Raw genomic sequence first — 22,674 nt, 5'->3', positions numbered from 1 at the left:
TTAATTTTGTTCACAAATTTGAAAAGTATGACCCAAATTTAGTAGCATTACATACTTGGTTTATCAAAATTGGATAAAATTTGGATGCGATAGAGCAAAATTCAATTTTTTGGATTCTGAGGACGCCGTAAATTAAAAAAATTCAATTTTTTTGATAATACAGGCAAATTTGGTGTATTGTCTGTTAATTCCCAAATACGATGTTGTCATAGGATTTATTAGGATCAATAATTTTCTAGCTTGTTCGATTATCTTAAAAGAGTGAAAAATTAATTATTGTTAGCTCGCGATTCATTTGCTTTCATCGTATAAATTTTGTAGACAATCTATATCCGCTATTAATTTATATTATGGGATAAATACTATCGATGATATTGAACATATTGCCGGATGCTAAACTTTTACATGATGTGTTTCGTCCTACCTATTTTATTAAAAAATTGATCAGGTCATGAGATTAATTATTTATTAAAATACATGGATCATTGAATTTTGTGGTGTATTCTGTTCAAATACAAACTGATCCATAATATTAATTTAAATGTATGACAACCCCCTTAAAGGTACGATTTGATAGGAAAATCGCTTTCGGTCAAAGTCCTTAAAATTCATTGAAAAATGTTCTTTGAACTATTCTTTGTCATTAGTTATCGACAGTTCTCCTGGCCATGAAAAATATTAACTACCACTTTTTATTTTACTATACAGTGTGTTTCAATAATTATCCACCATTTCAAAATTATCCACCATTAACAACTCTTGACCTTATGTAATTATTGTTTTGAGTGAAAACACTTCGATTTAGAAATTGAGGGGGAAGTTCAAAAATGATACCTAGGGAATTTTAGGTTTCATCCTTTCATCCCTAGCTACCAGAACTTTGAAATTTCAAATGGCACCCCCTACTTTGTGATACCTCATTTGCGTAAAATCTTACAAACAACTTCCTTATTCCCTCATTTTTTTAGAGCATTGTTTACGTAAAATAAAGAAGCCATTTGGCAACAAAAGAAATATTCTTTAAAGTAATGTTGCTGTATATTTCAAAAATAAATGATATTTACATGACGTAATTGAAGGTCACACAAGCGTAAATTGTTTGTAATAATGAATAATTACAAATTAGTTCTGCTAATATAACATTTTATAAAAATGTTTTACATTACTGTCAGTCAGATGTAATAATATTTTGGTATTTTTAATATAAATAAATTGAGCAGCTGTTGTAATATTCGAGGGGTTACAGATAATGTAATTATTGAACGGAGCTGTGTACATCAAATTCTTATTATCCTGATAGTAATTTCTAAAGTAATTTCTTCCCCCAAAACTATTTTCTCATTTCGGTTATAATTCAGCTAAATTGTTTCCGGTATATAGAACAAAATTTTTTTTTGTAACTCTGTTCCTTATACACACTTCACCTAACACCTCACATATTGGGTTGACTACTAAATCAAAAGTATGTCTTTTTGTAAATTAATAGGTACTAAAATTATTTCATACGGTAAAAACTAAAAGTAGTTATAAAATTAAATTCTTTCAAGAATCAAACAAGTATTTTACTTCTAAAATTAACACCTTATATTTTCAAAAAATATTTTATAAATAAAAAAAGTACTGCATTTATAACGTACTTAGGTACGAAAGGATTGTAGTTCCTACCGGGAGTCCCATGACACCTATCGATCTTTTTTAATAATACTGTTACCTATAATCGATCTTGAAGTGGAAAAATCTTGAAGGGGAGGTAAAATATTGACAATTTTTTCATAAGAAGTAGATGATTTTTTGATAAGGCATAAGTGATCTGATATGAAAAGTTGTGTTAAACGAAAAATTTGAAAAGTATGAACCAAATTTAGTTAGAATTCTATATTGGTTATATACAAATTTGATAGCAGCACAGGAAAATCAATCAGGAAAAATATTTGTACGGATTTCCGACACTAAATAAAAAGGAAATGTGTAAACGAGTAAGGCAAAATTGCCATATAAAATTTCATTTTCATTGACATTTCAAACTTATAAAATAATAATATTCGATTTGATAAATATGAATCCATAATAAAAATGATACAAATTGATGGACAATTATTATCATATAATTGAATCTACAATTGAAATTTGTTTTAATGAAAATAATTTAATTAATAAATCTGACAAATTGTTTGAATGAATTATAATAATAATAATAATAATATTATGAATGATTTGATTTGATTGAACATTAAACTTGAACAATCGGGTGTGGTATCTATGGTGTATCATCATTATCGATACACATCCGTTCTTTTTACCTCTATGTGTGTAATTAGTTTTAACTCTAGGTATGTGCGTTCTAGAGATGCTGCAAGAGACGAGAAAAACGAGACTATGCCAGAATACGTCAACGAGAGATGCCACGATAATAAAAATTCTGATTTTCGATAATAAGCTTTTGTCCAGTAAGCATAAATCGGTTGGATAAAAGTTTCCAATGCTTAGTCATGACATAGATAACAAAAACAGAATTAATTTTTATAAAATATAAGGATTACTTTTTGTTTTGTTTAATTCTTTAAAATTTTACATTCGGTGACGTGACAGCAAATCATATCTATTTTGAAGAAACTACGTCACGCCATATTAAGCTATATGTTAGCTTACAAATACAAAACTTTTTGAGTTTTTGGATTATGTTCTATTAAATATGGAGGTTTTGTGGCGTTCTCATCGTCGATTTTTTTTATTTATCTCAAGTACTCGCCCTCAAATAATGTATACTTGATTACGTACGTATCTACAGAAGCTAGCAGCGCATATTGGTAAAGCGTGATTGATTTTACGTATCAACTGACTGTTAAAATATGCCATTCTTTTTAATGTCAGCAAATTTAACATCATTTATATTGAACACATAAATAACACTACTGGCAAAAAATTATTCAAAGAACGTTAATTTGGTTCGTGCGACTTCGTTGGATAGTTTATGCGTATACAGTTTGGCAACCCTCTGGGTCTTATGTATAAGACAAAGAAAAAGTTTTCAGATAATGCATTAAGTAAGCGCTGCTTAACATTTGAGTTTTTTAAAAAGGTCAAAGATAGAGTCTACAATTTTCCCTGTATTGGCTTTATTAATCTAAAATCGATAATCGAGAGTTTTTGAGAACACTTAGGAACACGATTGACCAAATTTTTTCCGATGACCCTGAAGATCAGGACAAGTTGAAGTACTATTTTTTGCTTCAATTTTATAATATTCATAAAATTAGTTAGTTAGTAAAAATATAGATTTTTCATTAAAAAAATTTTTGGAGGTTCAAAGGAATGGCTTTCCAATAATAAAAACGAACGAAGTATTTAGTTTTGAGTATTTAGTTCATTCCATGGCTCCCACTCAAGAAAAGCTTGCGAGGATGCCATACCAAGAAGGTCTTAACAGATTAGGAGATAATCTGAAAAACTAACAATTAAAGGCATGGACCAGCTACGAGGGAGGGCGAATCGCCAAAAACCTGTTTGGTGAAGGAAACTCGCTCGGTAACAGAGCCGAGGAGATCTTGAAACTAAACAGAGCTGATATAAGAGTCATCGTAGAGTTACTCACAAGGCATAATAACCTGAACAAGTTCCAACATCAGATTGGAAAAAGACAATCTCCCGCGTGTGACAGATGCGGAGAAAATTCAGAAGAAACATCGATCCACTTTCTTTGTTACTGCCCGGCGCTCATACAGCAGCGAAAGAAATGGTTTGGTCCGGCCATAGTCGAACCAGAAGAACTTAGGAAACTCAGCGCTAGGCAAATCCTGAGTTTCAGTACATCAGTTGGTTATAATAGCCACTGAAAAGCGGAGCGGGGATAGAGTACAAGGGTCTACTTGGCTAGGTGCTCTGAACCATTGCTTCGAGGCGCGATCCTCGAGCATGGCCCGCTAACCTCCATGCCCATACCCCCCATACCCATTTAGTTTTGAGATAAATAGTTAAATTTTGTAACGGTAGTGTAGTCAATGGATATTTATGATGTATTTTTATATGAATCAATTCTAAATTTCCTGTAATATATTATAACTATAAGGAATATAATTCTATTGTTATTCTTTTGTGCGAATCAATTTTATTAAAATTATAATTGAATTTTTTTGTATCCATAATTCGCAATGACATCAGATAACTTTAGGCCTCTTTGTCACACGATTAAAAAGTTGTTTTGAAACCGTACAACAGAAAACCAACACTTTTTTAAAACTGTACCATGCATCGATACAAAATGAATACTTTATTTTTTTTAAAGAAGAAATTCACGTATACAGAGCTCAGTTTGGATGATTATTTTATTACTTGAGCTATATCTCAATTTCATAATTCGAAGAAATTAAGACATAGTTATGAATAATAGTGCAGGAAGTGTTTACCAGTTCACCGGAAACAATAACTTTAGTTATATTCTTCATACCTTATCATTACAAAGCTGATGTCTTTTATACAGCCCAACACATTGATTTTGGCTTTTTCGATTGGTATCATGTTGTCTTCGCCGTCTTCGACCCCGATTGGATCTAGAAACAAACAAAAAATTATAATTAGTTACTATTGACTAACAATTTATTATTATTATATTTATTATTCACAAATGAGCCATGTATAGGTGTCAGTTGTTTGCGCTTCTGACTACGGATACAAAGTACCCTAGTTTGTATCAAAAGCGGGGTCTCCGGTAAATTTTAAAAAAAGTTCATAAACACCAACCATACAAATTTTTTATCATTATTTTAAAAAATCCAACCCAATTGTAGTGCAATTTTAGCGCTAATTCTAAGTCCGATATAGAATAATTGGGCAAAATCAAATTTACATTATAATTTTTTCTTGTCATTTCCAACGGTGATTGTGGTAGGCTTGGTAGAGTGTTGGACTTCTAATCCATAGGTTTAGGGTTCAAAGCTCATGCAAGTCGGAAACATTTCAAATGTTAAAACAATTCACAACGTGTGATCTGGAAGTGGTTATCTGAGGAACGCATTACTAAGGACACTGATGGCACAGTTCCGATTCGTCTCGACGGTAGTACAAGTACGCTAAGAATAACCCGGATCAGATCATTCTGTGGCCAGATTGAACAGCTGAATTGAAGAACAATTGATGAGCCGTTTAAGCGACTGTCTGATGTTGAATAAACTCACCATCACATACAGTTTTTTTAAAATTTTTCGTAAAAATTTCGTAAATGAGATAGGTGTCAATAAACTCGAATATGAAATGCGTTACTGAATAAATGTCATACGTTACTTAAAGTTTAATGGTTAACATCTTTTGTTAATTTCCGTTTACTCATTGAGATTATTTGATTTATATTTTTATTTTAAGGTCTAGTAAGTTATTAGTCTAACCTCTAAATTCCTTACCCACCAAAGTTTGTTTTGTAATGAAGTACGGTGAAACAAAACTAGATCTAAACACTAATAGGACATATTATTATTTGCATTAGTGCTATAAAATAAATAACGTAGGTGTTAAGCACGTATTCGTGTTCCATTAAAATACCCATTATTTTAAGTGTATCAAACAAATAACGGGTGTTATTTCATTAAAATAAAAGGTGTTACACGACAATACAGATAATTTTATGATTTATAACAAAATAAAAATTATCATAGACATTGCTGTACTGTAAATAGGGTATACTTTTGTACCTTGATGAGAGTGTACTTTATATTACCTTCAATTCCTTAAGGAATTGAAGAATGCAAATAATAATATGTCCTATTAGTGTTTAGATCTAGTTTTGTTTCACCTTACTTCAATACAAAACAAACGTTGGAAGGTAAGGCCTTTAGAGGTTAATTAATAGCTTCCTAGACCTTAAAATGTAAAGATAAATCAAATAATCTCAATGAGTAAACGTGAAATAACAAAAGATGTTAACCATTCAACGTTAAGAAAACGTATGACATTTATTCAGTAACGCATTTTATATTCGAGTGTTTCGAAAAATTTTAAAAAAACTGTATGTGATGGTGAGGTTATCAACATCAGACAGTCGCTTGAACGGCTCGTCAATTGAGACTAGTCGGAACTGTGCCATCAGTGCCCATAGTAATGCGTTCCTCAGATAACCACTTCCAGATCACACGTTGTGAATTGATTTAACATTTGAAAGTGACGACCGACTTGCATGAGCTTTGAACCCTAAACCTATGGATTAGAAGTCCAACACTCTACCAAGTCTACCACACCACCGTTGGAAATGAAAACAAAAAAATATAACGTAAATTTGATTTTTGCTCAATTGGTCTATAACTGACTTAGATTAGCGCTAAAATTGCATTACAATTGAGTTAGTTTTTTAAAATTATGAAAAAAAATCTATCAATTGATAGATTTTTTTATTAACGATATCTTAATCACCAGGCTGAAATCAAGTGAGAGTGAGGTTGTCCATGTGTCATGGTAATTAATCTGATATACATTATGCATACTATAATCGTAAGTTTAGATGAATTGATGGATGGATGTTTGTTACTCCATCACGCAAGAACGACCGAACGGATTTGGATAAAATTTGGAACACACATAGTTTCTAACCTAGATTAACACATATGAAAAAAGGCTGTGAAGGGTTGTAGGTAATGAAAATTATGTGCTTCCTTTCATTAAAATTAAGTTGCTTTCAAGAAGGTGTTAACTGATCCGTAGTAGATTTAATTAATTAAAAAATTTTTTTTTGAAATTAAAAACATTTTTCTTAAAATTCAAAAATAAGAATAATAATAACAAATAAAAATAATAATTACACTTATTTTTAATTTTTTTCTTTATCTGAAATAAAATTCTTACAAATTTAGATTACTATCACAATAAATTATTTACCTTATTATATTTTTAAAATTCTTTATATTAAATAAAAAAAGAATCCAAGTCTGACAACATTATAGGTACAAAAAACTAAATTAAAATTTTAAAACTAATTTATTTTTTTTTAGTACGAAAGGGCGTTAAATAGTAAATATATGTACATGTGTATTTAGTTTGTACTATTAATCCATCAACCATATGTCGACAAAAAAAGTTAAATAAATTAGATTTGACGGTCTAACTCATTCAACAACCCGATTTTTTTTGTGCATTTACATATAAGTCTGACAGCGATAAATATATAATTGCTTATACAAAAATATTCGACAGAATAGGTCGCACTCTGGATTCGAGTTGTTCGGTGATTCAAACAAAATGTATATTTTTACCTCCATACACAAACAATTAAGAGTAAGTCACTGTGCGAATTTATTGATTGGATTCGGTACTTCAAAATTATTGGAACTATGTTCCTTATCACACGATATTTGTTTGCTGGTTGAGATTTAAAACCAAAAAAACTGCAACAGACACCAAAAACCGACATCTAGGTTACTCAGGAACCTAAAACTTTTTCAATCGCTTCAGGTTGCCATAAATTTTGAGCAAATGCAAAAATCTTTTTATAAATGTCAATTTGTATCAGAATTTATCAGAAGTTAAAGAAAACAGAGATAATTTAAAGTAAGTACAGTACAATTTTTATGTTATATCATAATAAATATCCTAATCAAACCAAACGTAATGTACTGACATATTGGATTGACTACTCAATCAGAAGTACGTCTTTTTTAAACTAATACCACAATTATTTCATACAGTGAAAACTAAAAGTAGCTATAAAATTAAATTATTTAAAGAATCAAACAACTATTTGACTTCCAAAATTAATATCTTAAAATTTCAGAAAAATATCATGTAAATAAAAAATAAGCGCTACATTTATAATTTATCAAGGTACGAAAGGAACGTAGTTCCCACCGAGTGTCCTACGACACCTCTCGATCTTTTTTGTACACTTTTCTCTGGTTCTATATTCACTTCATGTTTTGTGAGGTCATATTGCATTTCGGAAATTTTAAGATTAATAATACCTTAATATTCCTCTTACAAAAATTTTAAGTCGATTGAGATGTTGTTTCACGACATTAAAACGTGTCTCTCAACTGACGCCTCTAGATAAATTTTTATTTGGTAATTTTTTGCTCTAGGAGCCAATATTCCATACTGAATTTAATTCTGTATATGCAGGTTGTGCGTTCAGACCTTTAATTTTTATTTTTTAAATATTTCTTACGACCACCAGTGAATATTTAATATACAATTTTTGAAATAATTACTTTTAATAACTTAAATTATTTGAATATTAATAATGGTTAAAATTTTTATTTGTATAGGTATGCAAATTTGCTTTTTGAGTGTGCGAAACCGTGTCAAATTTTGGCAAACTTAACTTGAAAATGAAATCTAGTATAATAATTTAAATGCATTTTATATTTTTAAAATTTTTTTTTAAATATCAGAATTTGAAAATAAAGTAATTAATAAAAAAAAAATCAATTATAATTATCAATTTTCAAAATCAATGTGTCATATAATCACGTAACTTGTTTTTAATAAATTCATTATGGAAGCACGTAATGTTATAACAATAAAAGAAATTATATGTTTTTATCAAAATTATAATATGGGTAATTAATCGGTAATAACATGCTAAAATTTTAATTACTTCATTGTTAAGAAAAAAAAACGGTCAAATTATGATTTTATTAAAGATAAGCTATTGAAAATAAAGCTAAAATAATTAAGTATAGGTATACTAAATACTTTTTTTATGCTAAATAAAAAGTAATTAATTAGAAATGATTTATCGGATTTTAAATTCTATAATTGTAATACTAGGCTTAGTAGTTTATATCAATTACCACGCAATTACCAATCTGAACGGCATATTTTCAAATTTTGTATTTGAAATTGAGTTTTCTAGTAGCTTTTCTTCAGATGAGTGATAACAGTTTGGAAAGTTAAAGTTAAAAACGAAAGCAGAACTACAATAAGGTTCACAAGTGAAATTTACAAAATTTAAAAAATCTCCGACAAATGCGATTTACTCATTGTGTGATTTTTGGAAACTTAGCTATAATATATTCTTAATCAAGTCGGTTCGGTCGTTTAAGGACTACGATGCCACTGAGAAACACACAGACGCACAGATAAACACTTTAAACTTATAACACTCCTTCTTAAATCAATATCAAAGTGATGGTCAAGGACATCAGATGAGATAAAAGGATACTTAGGGAGCTATCATTTTTTGGGAAATTTTTTTGGAAATTGAAAAAAAATTAATTGAAATTGAAATATTTGACTTGACCTTGTTCTTTTGAATTATTGTTTTGAACTACCTAATTATTTTACCATTTTACTCTTCGAAATGAATTGAGTTAGGTTTATTTGGCCATTCATTTCCATAGTAATTATTCATATGTTAAAATTAGATGTCATAGTCACCAATTTTTTAGTTTTTCCGGGCAATGGATCATTAGCCATTTGTCGCACAGGAGCCAGTGCGCAAAGAGAGTACTTAACCTACATGAGTGTAAAAGAATTACATATAAGGATTGATTTGTCTTACATTGATTGCATGCAATAATTTTATACAATGGCATTAAACCTTAAAAATGTGTATAATAACATAACAATTACACAAAATTACATGTTATTTTATTATTTGCAACATATAATTATTTTACAATTCATCTACTTCTACTGTTTAATATAATAATCATCTATGTCTGTATAATATAACGTATAAATAAAATTATATTCATAATATATTGACTTCTATAGTTCTGAATCAATTTAACCTTCAATTTACGCAATGTTAACGATTCACTTCTAATCTATACATATAAAATGCTTCGTCCTAAACTATTGATTGACTGACTGACTGACGGATCCACTCATCGCCTTAACCGCTGGTCGTAGAGACCTAAAACTTAAAAGATGTGTTCTTTGTATGGAGTAAGCATCCGATAAGAAAGGATTTTCCGAAATTCTAATACTAAGGGGTGAAAAACGGGGGAAAAGTTTATATGGGACAAAAACATTCATTGATGGAACGCGTTTTCGTATTTTATTGAAACTCATCGCCTAACGAGGTTAAAAAAGGGTAGAAAGTTGTTTTGGGGATGATTTGCATCGAAGTTGATATTCGTCATTTATTCCCGAAATTCTTAACCGATTTTTTAAAATATATCACCTGTAGAAAGTTACATTATCAGCGAGTATCATGGGCTAAAACAAATCAAGGCAGGAAACACATTCATTTCGAATAATTTCGGCGTGTGATCTTTGCATCTTGAAATCTCAAAAGCCATTAGTCGTAGAATGTTAATATTTTGGATTTAGGACTATTTTAACAATTTCATCTTTTCTTTATCAGATTTACATAGAAAAATCATTTTTGAGGAACACTATATTGTCCCGTAGGAACACTACAAGGAACACCATTATCCCGTAGTACTCATATAACCAAAAGGGAGAGTAGGAAACGAAGAATTCTTTGTTACAAGACTAGAAAAGAATTTATTTAATCGTTATAATCATCGGTATAATCTGCTAAGATTTTCAAACCTGTAATAATTAGATTTTCTTTTATAGGCGGTGATTTGAGGGTTAAATAAATATACATGGAATTAAATGTAATTCATTTCTATATAAAAATACATTAAATCTCATTAAGCTAAAGATCTTCAGAGAAATATTTTGATTGTATAGTTTTCATTTGTACTATAGCAATATCTATTAATTAAAACTCGAAATTCTATTGCTTTGCGAGCCAATATCATATCAGTTAATTAATCTTATCGTTCAAGGTTTAGATAATTATATCCGGGTAGTAGAAATTAATTGTACACCGTCCTAAAGTATGTTTCACAAATTTTAACGCACAGAGCGCCATGAAAGAAATGCGTAGGTAAATCCATGGTGCAAAACGTAAAAATCGTAAATATAAAAAAAAGTACAAAGAAGTATTTATTAAATACATTCTGTCAATTTTTGGCAAGGCAAGGGATTATTTTCTGGTAAAGAAAGGAATTATTCTGATAGACAGGCGTCATGAGCATGGGCTATTCAAAATAAGGAGAATCGCTTTCAGAATTCTTTTAGTGACTCCAATTATTATAACCACTTGTGAGGACATACGTTCAACCATTGAGGACATACGTTCAACCAACAAGTGAAATTTGGGGCACTAAACGGAGCACTTTTGAAACTTTTGAAACGGAGTACTAAACTCGCTTTTGAAACAGATCTAAGAACACTCTCCATTACATTATCTTAGAGTCTTCCTTCCTTAGAGCCTTCTCCAAACTGAACCGATTTTGAGGATCATCGACTACTTTTTAGTTATACCAAGTATGAAACCCTAAACACGCACTTAAAACATAGCAAAGAAATTCTCCATACTGTTACCTTTCAAACGAAACAAAAAAATATCAAAATCAAAAACAGACAGACAGACACACAGATAGCAGTCAAACTTACAACAACCCTTTTTTGGAGGAGGATGGAGGGTTAAAAATTAGTTTGTAATGCTCTCAATTGAAAATGACCTGGCAACAAGCAGAATTGATTTTATAAAGAATTTTTTAAGAATGAACTAAAAATATTAAATTTTCATAATTCAATGTCAATCATAAGTGATTCTGCATAATATTATATTTTTGAATATTAAAAATATATTAAAATTTATGCACGGTAATTATCAGTTAATATGGCGTAAAAATGGAATGTTTCAACACTTGTTTTTCAATATTTTTCAATGCCATTCGACATATAAATAAATATATACATAAATTGTGTCTGATCGATCATGTGTCTATTTTAAAAATAAAATTCAATCATTATTATTTCCAATAATAAATTTATTTATAAATCTAATTATAATATTTTTCAGACGTTTTTCATGTTCCTGTTTATATTTTAATAGAGAAAATATGTTTAAAAATAAAATATTTGCAATAAGTATAGTTCAATTTTTGTTTTTTTGCTTTTATTCAAAATTTAATTTTGACTTACGCTGATTTATTGCGGGCATATGTTTTATTTCATTTAATTCAATTATTTATAAATATAACGCTAAAAAAATGTTTCAATTCACAATAATTTTGCAAATAAATTGTACCTCTCATGAGATTGTGAAATTATATTTAACGTTTCATTATAATTTTATAAAACCAATAAGACAAAAATAGACCGGTACTATTTTACATTTTAAAAATTGGCTTGGAAGTAATAGTTACAAGTCAAAGCTCATGTTTTAAATCATCACAAAAATTATTTATACCCTTACCGCAGAATTTTATTGGTTACTCTATAACGTACACCTTAGAAAAATTTAGGTTTAGTTTTTTGTGGCGAAATTAAAAAAAATTAATCGCTTAATAGTCGAGTAATTTTTGTATGACCATAAGATTCTTTGATGTAAATTTCATTGCTTAAAAAAAGAAGTATACACTTTTTTCACGCAGTATGCGTGGAAAAAATAGTTCATTACCGCCCTAGTGTGATGATGAATTCATTCCTGTACTAAGGCGTAAAAAATTCAGTTACTATAGTAACTTTTTACATTTTCTATTTTTCTCAATAAGTCATGCCCAATTTAATAAATAATTATCGTTTATTTTCATATTTTAGAGGCGTAGAGAAAGTTTTGTACGATTTACGTGTGATAACGCATTTTTAACGTACTTCTGCGATTGTCCAACTCGTGCTACGAACTCGTTGTGTAAATTTCTCAGGCTTAAGTAAATAATGCTGTTATCCTACTTATAGTATGTAAATAACTATTTCAAGAAAATAGTTATTTTCAAACGAAATTCACTAATTATCTTTACTACGGCAATTAATAACAAAAATTATTATGATATATATAGTTTAATAATTTTTTGAATACTGTCGCCTTCATTTAAAAAAATTCGTTAAGACTACGCAGGTCGTTAACAATGAATATAAGAACATATATAAGGAAGTTTTTACACACCAAAATATACTCCTGACCGCATTGATTTAAACCTTTACACGTTACGTAAATACGTAATATTTTGTGGTTAATTATTTTTTTAAATTGGCAACATACAAGAAAAACCACAATTAAAATACCAAAGTTCTTTGGTTTTTATTGATAATAAACATATATTTTGCAATTGAAAAACAAATATAAAATTCAGGACAAATTCTTACAGCCTTAAAGCACATATCGAGTTACCGACCGGACTTACCGAGTTACCGTTTTTCTTACTCAATAATAAAAACCAGCCCAATGCCAAGTCCTACTTACGATAAAAGGCCGAAAACATTGTATATTGTGGGAACAATAATATGTGAGTAGGTACACGATCAATATGGTAAAACTTGGAAGTCGTTCCAATAAGGACCTGATGGCCCCCACCCCACAATATTTTATTTAAATATGGTTCTTTTTGCCTCACTTTTAAATAATCTACCTAGACACTAAAATTTTATTACTTTGATCCATTTATTTGAGGAATTATTTTTATTATTTTCTGTAAGTACACAAAAAGAGAGTATTAATTATTATAGAAAAAGTGGGTGGTTTCAAACTTTAATCACATAATGTCTTCATTAGAACTTAAAATGATTTCAGTTAATTTCGACCTAGTAATATACACTACATTAAAATACCATATTCTGTTTGTGTATGTACAAAGTGGCACCACATTCCAGAACTACGAAATATTCTTTATTCAAGGTCAGAGTATCGATGAAATCTGTACAATGAAATTTTTGTCCCTTTGATATGAAAAAGCTTTTCTAGTTAGTTATGACAATAACAAATCGAAAATTATTATTCGTTCCTAACGGAGGTTTCACGACTTTAAAATTATCTAGTATATACCTTCTAATTCTAGTCTAATATCATTTTTAAAGTAATACCAGGAATAGGTACGCGATTGGATTTGGGTCATTTTGGGTCAATATGGTTTACATGAAACTAAAGAATTGAAGCCAGTTTGATTACAATGCCTAGTGTGAAATTGTGTCAAATTGCATTGAAGAAATGTTAGAAATGTATCTGAACAAGATTGTCGATTTAGAAAAGGGATTTCGCATGTGAAGTTACAAGAGTGAATACAAGAGGTCCAAGCAGATGAGACGATGTCCTTTTTGTATAATTTTATGTTTTGTATTCATAAAATAATTATATGGGCGTAAGCTTTAAAAAAGTAGACCTTTCTCTATTATACCATGTGGCCTTAAAACGATGATTGGCTTGTATTTATGGCTTGCTAACTGTGCTGGCTTAAAATATGGATCTCTTGTGTATTGGGTTTAAAGGTGAATCAATTACATCTTATTTGTCCCAATCGAATAATTTGTTAATAACATTTGAACTACGATTGAAGATCCATATAAATTGTTATTACTTTGTGCAGTCGGGTAATAACAGCCTGTATATAATTATATACACAATTTATTTCTATATTTTAAAGATGAATTAGTGAAAATTATTATTACTATAAGACAATGATATATAATGATATATGGTCTGGAGTAGGAACGCAGACGGACTTACTTGCCTATATATATATTATAATAAAACATGTACCAGTTGTAAAAATATTGTTTATTTTGATAAATGTTTATATTTTAATTACTTAATTAAGCAACCAACATCTTATAATATTCTTGTAAAGTCGGCAACTATACATTATAATTATTATCATTTGTAATTTTTGTAATCTACTAGCTGATGTCCATTATTTTATCATACAAATTTCAAGTCAGTTTTTCACAAGCAGAAGTATTCCACGTATATCCCCAATTTTTATATGTAAGCGTTTTACTTTTTGTTTTCATTTTTTGAATTATGACATAGAGTTATCTTTTTATTTACGTCGATAACTTCAAGGCTTTTGTAAACCTACAGTATTGTCAAAGAGTTTTGGTTTATTGCACGGTACATACATTTAAACCAAATAGATGCTTGTAGTGAAGTAAGGAGTTATTTTTAGCTTTACAATACCACGCAACTACAAAAATATATAAAATATTGTGCACAAGTGATGCTTATAACTTGACAATATAGATATCGCTCTTCAATCATTAATACTCTAACTATAGTCGTCTTTGTTCATCAAATGATGGATCTTCAATGAACTCATAATTAAATTAAAATTTTGTTTTTATATCACCGACAACCTTATATTTTGATGATATTATTATAAACTACAAGATTGTCTAAATATTTTAGATAGTTTTTATCAAACTCTCTAGATTTTTTGATATAGAAATATCCAATTGAAAAGGATAACCTATATGCTTCATCATTTTTTCAGCAAACTTTGAACGAGAAAATAATAACAAAAAGCCCGATGAACTTTTAGTGATTTTTGGAAACTTTGTTAATCGAAAAAAGTATTAATAAATTTTTATTGAAATCCCTAGTATTATTCAATCCTTGCATATCTCCTTAAGAGTTTTTCAGCGAAGAACGCACATAGCAATTTCTATATATAACATTAACCGTACAATATTTTGTTCAGCTGTGTTTGAAATAGATTTTCTTCTGCACCTATAGGTTTTTCTTCTTCTTTACCTATTTTTACTTACATATTAAATTAATGAATTTGAGTGGAAGCAAGCAGTTCTCATGCTAATTTGTGAAGTAAGAAAATAAGTATGTAATCTTTTAATAGCCTAGTATTTTTACGGGTAGATTGAATTCAGCAATTACAGTTTATAAATGACAAAAATTGTAGCTGCGGGGGCAAACAGATTTCATAGTATACCTTGATATATTTTATTTACGCCGTATAAAAAGATATTTTACACAGTACTTTAAAAAATGCACTCTCCTCTATTCCATCATCTATTTCCAGTTCGTAGACAAGAGTCTAATAAAATTAATCCAAAATTATATTAAATAAAATATATAGATCAAATATAATTGAAGTCAAATTGATTGGTTTATTAAAAAAAGTTAATAAGATACAATTTTAAAATAATCTTTATCTGACTTGTCGTCATATTTCTATAAAAAAAAATATCGTCTTTAAAAATAAATAAATTTTATAGACGTATTCTTAAGTTCTCACCAAAACTATAATAATTATTATTATATAACGTTAAAGTTTCTTTATCAAAATAATTCTATGTGATTTCATTTTGTTAAAATCTTTTTAGTTAAAAAAACAAATATACCGCCACGGCTAGCACAGTTGGATATCTCTGGTTCAACTTTATATTGGTGGTTGGTTGATAATGATAAGTACCTGTATTTTAATTAATTGTAATAAAATAATCCAACAAATATAAATTCATGGGTTTTAGGATAAATTTTATCAATATTCATTTAGTTTTTATTCTAAAAATTTCCTTCTTTTGAATTAATTTAATTATTATAAGACATGTTTGGCCACCCACAATAAATAATAATATATTTGTGGCAAATAGTGCATATTGTGTGAAGACGTCCTGCCATTACCGGATTAGCCTCGTAGCAAGAGTAGAAAATGCTACAGGTACCGCGTACTCATCACTGAATAATAACTAAAAAAATTTGGAAAACTGTTGACCCTGCAGGTCATCCCTGTAACTTCCCGCTAAGTATTGACAAAAATTTCATAGACGTTTGATAAAACACTATTTTTTAAATTTTCAAATCGCGATAACTTTAGAATGAATAAACCGATTTTCACGCGGTTGGTGACATTCGACGCAGTTTTTGAAGCTTTATGAAGAATCTTTAAGTTTCAATTGATAGAACAAAAAATTTTGAGGTTATTCCGAAAAAACGCTTTTTTGGGTTTTCTTTCGTCAACGATAACTCACGAACGAATCAACCGATTTTGACCGGACTGGTGGTGATTGACGTGGTTTTTTGATGTTGAGAGTTGATTAGTTTTAGGAATGGATCGATACAGCCGTTTAAAAGTTATTAAAAAAAACCACTTAAAAAAAAATTTTTTTGCAGTTTTTTTGATATTTCTTGAAATCTATCGGTTCGAATCGGTCCAAATAGGCCTCACACACACACACACACACACACACACACACACACACACACACACACATACATACAGCCATACAGACACCCTCGCAGAAGCAGCCAGGGAAGCTTCCTGACACCTTAAAACGTCGAGATCTGATGAAAAGTCGATTTTGGCAAAACGGGGTGAAAACAATAACTTGCCTATTTTCTTAGCGGGAAGTTAAAAAAATTATTCTACTATATTCTTGTTTATTGCATTTAAATTAAATTATTTTTAATTTTATTTAAAGCATGAGGTGCTCTTTACAATCATTCTTTAAATTAGCTGATTTGACAGATATGATCACCCCCCCACGCTTTAAATTTTACATTACAATTAAAATTAAAAATAATTATCCACTTTTAAGTGGAATACAGGATGTTTTTTAAGCTATAATTCAGTAAAAAAAAATTTAAATACTCAACTATTTTTGCAAAATTCACTATACTACCATAAAACATGTGAAACTGTGAAGCTACATGTAACAGCAAGGACATCGGCATAAATTATAATTTTATCATATTACAAGGTGTCACTATCATTGCAAACAATATAATTGTAATGTTAATTTTTACTATATTTATTTTTATAAAGTAGAAACACCGTTGAAGAATAAACGCTATACGTTTCTTATTCCTGATTTGATAACTTTCATTATAAGGGAGTAAGGTTATGCACTTGAGGAAGGTGGGCGAGGAGAAGCATCTAATGCTAAATGTATAGAGCTTCTTAGCCACTACCATCTTTAAAAAAGATGCATAAGCTTACTTATTCCCTCATAATTTCTACACAATGTATCCATATACGAGACATACCAAATATGCTGGAGCAGAAAACTAAAGACATAAAAATTCTCCAAGCAAAGACTGCGTAATCTTAGTGATGACATTGGACAGACAATATTCAGACAAATTATTTATAAATGTGATAAATAAAAAATAAACAAAATAAAAAAGATATTCTTTATTTAGCATAAGTAATTGTAGTGATGATCATTTTTCTTATCTCTATAAAGACAATTATTATTACCGACATAACATTATAACATTCCATACATAGATAGAACAATGGTAAGGGAAACGAGGGAAAGTGGGATGTGGAGTATAAAACGTATAAAAAAAGGTTTCATACAAAATTTGTAAAGAATTTTATCCTCTACAATTTTTATGGTAAATGTAAATACGATTGAAGGTAAAGAAAATGAGATATTCTGAAAAAACTGATATTCGCGACCTTTGACCTTGAATATCTAAGGACGCGCACATTTGACCATTTAAGACTTTTGAGATTTTACTATAAAAATAAACGCTTGTACAAAAATTCAGCTTATTCCGTTCCGAAGTTGACCACTTTTTTGACTAAGATGATCGGGTTAAAAAAGTTATGTGCAATACCAATAATAACTCATTTTGCCCAAGTCTCTCCTAGAATGAATACATGCACGTATGTAAAAGTTAGTTATCTGGATATGTTTAATAAACATCTCTGTACTGAACATCAACACACATCACATTCAGTACGGATTAAAATACCTATTATAATACTCTTTTTTCTTCTACCGGGAATTCGATAGAAAACGCGCCGGCATAATACAATTACACCTCCAAAATGTTATAGAAAACAAAATTTACTATAGTTTACCTTACAGCATATTTTCTCAATTTTGTAGTTGTTGAGTCGGCACATGGGTAATAGTTAGCAAAAAGCTAACATCAAAGCTTAAAAGAATGACCCAAAATTAGTGGGTTTCAAAAAAAATTCCAACAAGATCAGATCAAATTTGCCTGTGCTATCAAAAAAATAGAATTTTTTAACTCAATGACGTCATCAAAATCCAAAAAAATAATTTTGCTCTATCAAATCCAAATTTTATCCGATTTGGATAAACAAAGTATGTAATTCTACTAAATTTGGGTCATACTTTTCAAATTTGTGATCAAAATTAACCTAGCTCTAATAGGTTTCAAGAATGTGTTGTCCTGATTCTGGAATAAAGCAAATAAATGATAGCTAGCGAAAAACTGTCATCACAGCTAAAAAGAATGACCCATAAGTAGTGGGTTTCAAAAAAATTCCAATAAAATCGGATCAAATTTGCCTGTGCTATCAAAAAATCGAATTTTTTAACTCTATGACGTCATCAGAATCCAAAAAAAATAATTTTGCTCTATCAAATCCAAATTTTATCCGATTTGGATAAACCAAGTATGTAATCCTACTAAATTTGAGCCATATTTTTCAAATTTGTGATCAAAATTAACCTAGCTCTAATAAGTTTCAAGAATGTGATGTCCTGGTTCTGGAATTAAGCAAATAAATGATAGCTAGCACAAAACGGTCATCACAGCTAAAAAGAATGACCCATAATTAGTGGGTTTCAAAAAAAATTACAATAATATCGGATCAAATTTGCCTGTGCTATCAAAAAAATGGATTTTTTTAACTCTATGACGTCATCAGAATCCAAAAAAATTAATTTTGCTCCATCTCATTCAAATTTAATCCAATTTTGATAAACCAAGTATGTATTTCTAGTAAATTTGGGTCATACTTTTCAAATATGTGATCAAAATTAACCTAGCTGTAATAGGTTTCAAGAATGTGGTGACCTGGTTCCGGAATTAAGCAAATAAATGTTAGCTAGCGAAATACGGACATCAAAGCTGAAAAGAATGACTCAAAATTAGTTGAAATTTAAAATGTGGGTACTTTTTGGACTGTTTGATTATATAATATGCTGTCGCTTGTATATACTTTCAGTACAAAATTACGTGTTTATTTCTTCATAAACAAACGATGAACATGGCTTTATGACACAAAATGTGAAATTTAATCCCTCAAAACATTTAAGTTGTTAATGTTATAGATATAGCAGATTTAAAAAAATACTACAAAGTTCAAAATAAATTCCATAATTTTTCTGAAGTTTCTGCCCTTGACTTCTACACGAACTTCAGCTTCGATTTGAAAGAAAACTGGGAAATAAATATTATTTTGGTACCAATCCAATATGTTTAACCCTAGCATTTTTCAAGATATTGTTTTTGTCTTTCGAAGATTTCAAATTTATTGGTGGCTTCGAATAGTTGGTCTAATGATACAATGCTCATACCATATTCATTCGGCATCCGATAATATTATATCATTCGAGGAATAGTTAAAAAAATTTTTCGAAGTTTACGGTCTCGATTGTTCAATGATATTTAAATATGGTCTCCAAGAAGATAATTTCATATAGGAATTATAAACTCACCTGTACTAACGGATTATTTTTTAGGTTTTCATCTTTCTTTTATACACTTTCGAGCTAATGTCCGTTGTTTTGGTTACCGGATTTCTCATACTTCACACTTTTTTAAAGCGGATCCTTTTTCTATAAAACTAGCACTCCCTACATTGATAAGCTACCATTTTCTTAAGGAAAGAACACAGGACGGTTGCTAAATTTACTATTCAAAAATAAAAACGGAATATTGAATAACTCTACGGCCAATAAAAAAAGACTGTACTTGTATGTTCGGATATATTTATATTATTATGTTTATATTTAAATAAGATCCTTATCTGATTTTAGTCAAGTTTAGTCTTTTAGTATTTTACTGTAGTTATATAAAACTGATAACATAAACATGGTTTGTTGCATTCATTGTATGATTTGTACCGCATTTATACGAAAAAAAATAAAACGAACTAGGCTTGAATATAATCTTTTTATCATTAGATCAATAGTTTTCTGATTGAATACATTTTGATTCTCATTCCAAAACGATCACAAGAATCAAATATCTATGAATTCGTTAAAACTTTTAGAATTATTTTCTTTTTCGCTCACTATTATGAGACTAATGATACCGCGAAAAAACGATAATAAGTAAATTAGAAACGATTTCACAATAACAAACCTGATTATCAATTAATATAATGTAATTATTATTAGTAATTCTAATCAAAATTAGCCTAGCTGTAATAGGTTTCAAGAATGGGGAGCCCTGGTCCTGAAATTAAGCACAAGTGATAGCTAGCGAAAAATTGACATCAAAGTTGAAAAGAATGATCCAAAATTAGTGGGTTTCAAAATAAAAAATCCAAATAGATCGGGTCAAATTTGCCTATTTTATCAAAAAAATCGAATTTTTTAACTTCATGACGTCATCAGAATCCAAACAAATTAATTTTGCTCTATCACATCCAAATTTTATCCAATTTTGATAAACCAAGTATGTAATTCTACTAAACTTGGGTCATTTTTTTCAAATTTGCGATCAAAATTAACGTAGCTCTTATAGGTTTCAAGAATGTGGTGTTCTGGGCCCGGAATTAAGCAAATATGTGATAGCAAGCGTAAAAGTGACATCACAGCAGAAAAGAATGACCCAAAATTAGTGGGTTTCAAAAAAAATTTAAATAAAATCGGATCAAATTTGCCACAAAATATTGAATTTTTAAACTTTATGGCTTTATATAAATGAATGAGCACCTTTTACATGATTCGCTTCGAACTTTTTGTTTTACGTATAAAACATACGTTTGTTTTGCGCCTCTATTTCTTATACGCCGGTGGCGAGCGCCTCGTTTGCCACGACCTAGTTACAGACGTGTCAAAATATAAAAATTGATCCTGATTTTTTTCGATTTTTGAGATGAAATCAATAATTTTCTGTCAAAAATCGTATAAAATTTATTTTTACAATTTATATTTCATTAGTTTTATTATAGTTGATGACTATTGTATTTAATAAATAATAAATATTAGATAGCTATAACATTATTTTAAATATTAGAACGGTAAACTTTCAATAAAATCAAATGATTAGATATATCTTTTATCCCGTTTTCTATTTACAGATGTTTGATTCCCTTGTGATTTTTATACCCGATCCGATGTATAATAGCTTTCAATCCAAATCATGGAAGTAGGAAAATCCAAGTTTGTATACACATGCTCCAATAAACCACCCATTGCAAGATCAAGCACAGTATTTAAAAAAAAAAGCTAAATTTAATTTTTGTAGAAAGCTGTTTCTTGAAGACTGAGCGCTAATCAATCAGTAGAAACTTCATACGAAATATATGAGCCCAGAACTTATGTGCATAGAATTTTTGGTGCTACTTTCCAGAAAATTTGAAGAAATCCGTAAAGCTTACAGATAAACTCCACTATATAAGTATACAAACACGTGGCTAAATATTATAGTTTATGGAATCAGAGGATCTTAACACGCCAAGTTTCACTGAAATTATTTTGGATGAAAGACAAGAAAAACTTCTTAATCGAAGGAATAAGAAGTGATACAATTTTTTTTTGGATAAATGTAAAAATAATTTTAACCATACTGTCGATAAATTTGCTTGGTTAATGCTGACCAAAGGTTCTAGACTTTATGGTCCTTACAGAATCTATTTATGTAAATTGTACGACAAAAAAAATTACAATAAAAGGCATTATAAAGTGTGATTTTATTACAATATACCAAGAAACTCTCTTTTACACTTATAAATATTTACAAGTACATAATAGCTTGAACATATTTAAAGTACTTTGTTCGTACACACGAATTAAATAAATTTGAACAGAACTTATACAGTGTCTTCCAAAAAAGTAGGGAATATGCATTTTGTATTATAAGATTTGAAAAAATCTGATACCCAAAAAGTGATGTTTCTTTTGAATTTTAAAGATCGACAATTTTTAAACTTATGATGTCCAAGGAAGTATGCAAGGGAAAATGTAAATGTAGGGAAAATAGATGATAATTTTAATACCATGTAT

Source organism: Chrysoperla carnea, chromosome 4 (genome assembly GCF_905475395.1).
Source record: "Chrysoperla carnea chromosome 4, inChrCarn1.1, whole genome shotgun sequence".
NCBI classification, from domain to species: domain Eukaryota; kingdom Metazoa; phylum Arthropoda; class Insecta; order Neuroptera; family Chrysopidae; genus Chrysoperla; species Chrysoperla carnea.
Note: the sequence above shows the minus strand (reverse complement) of the source record.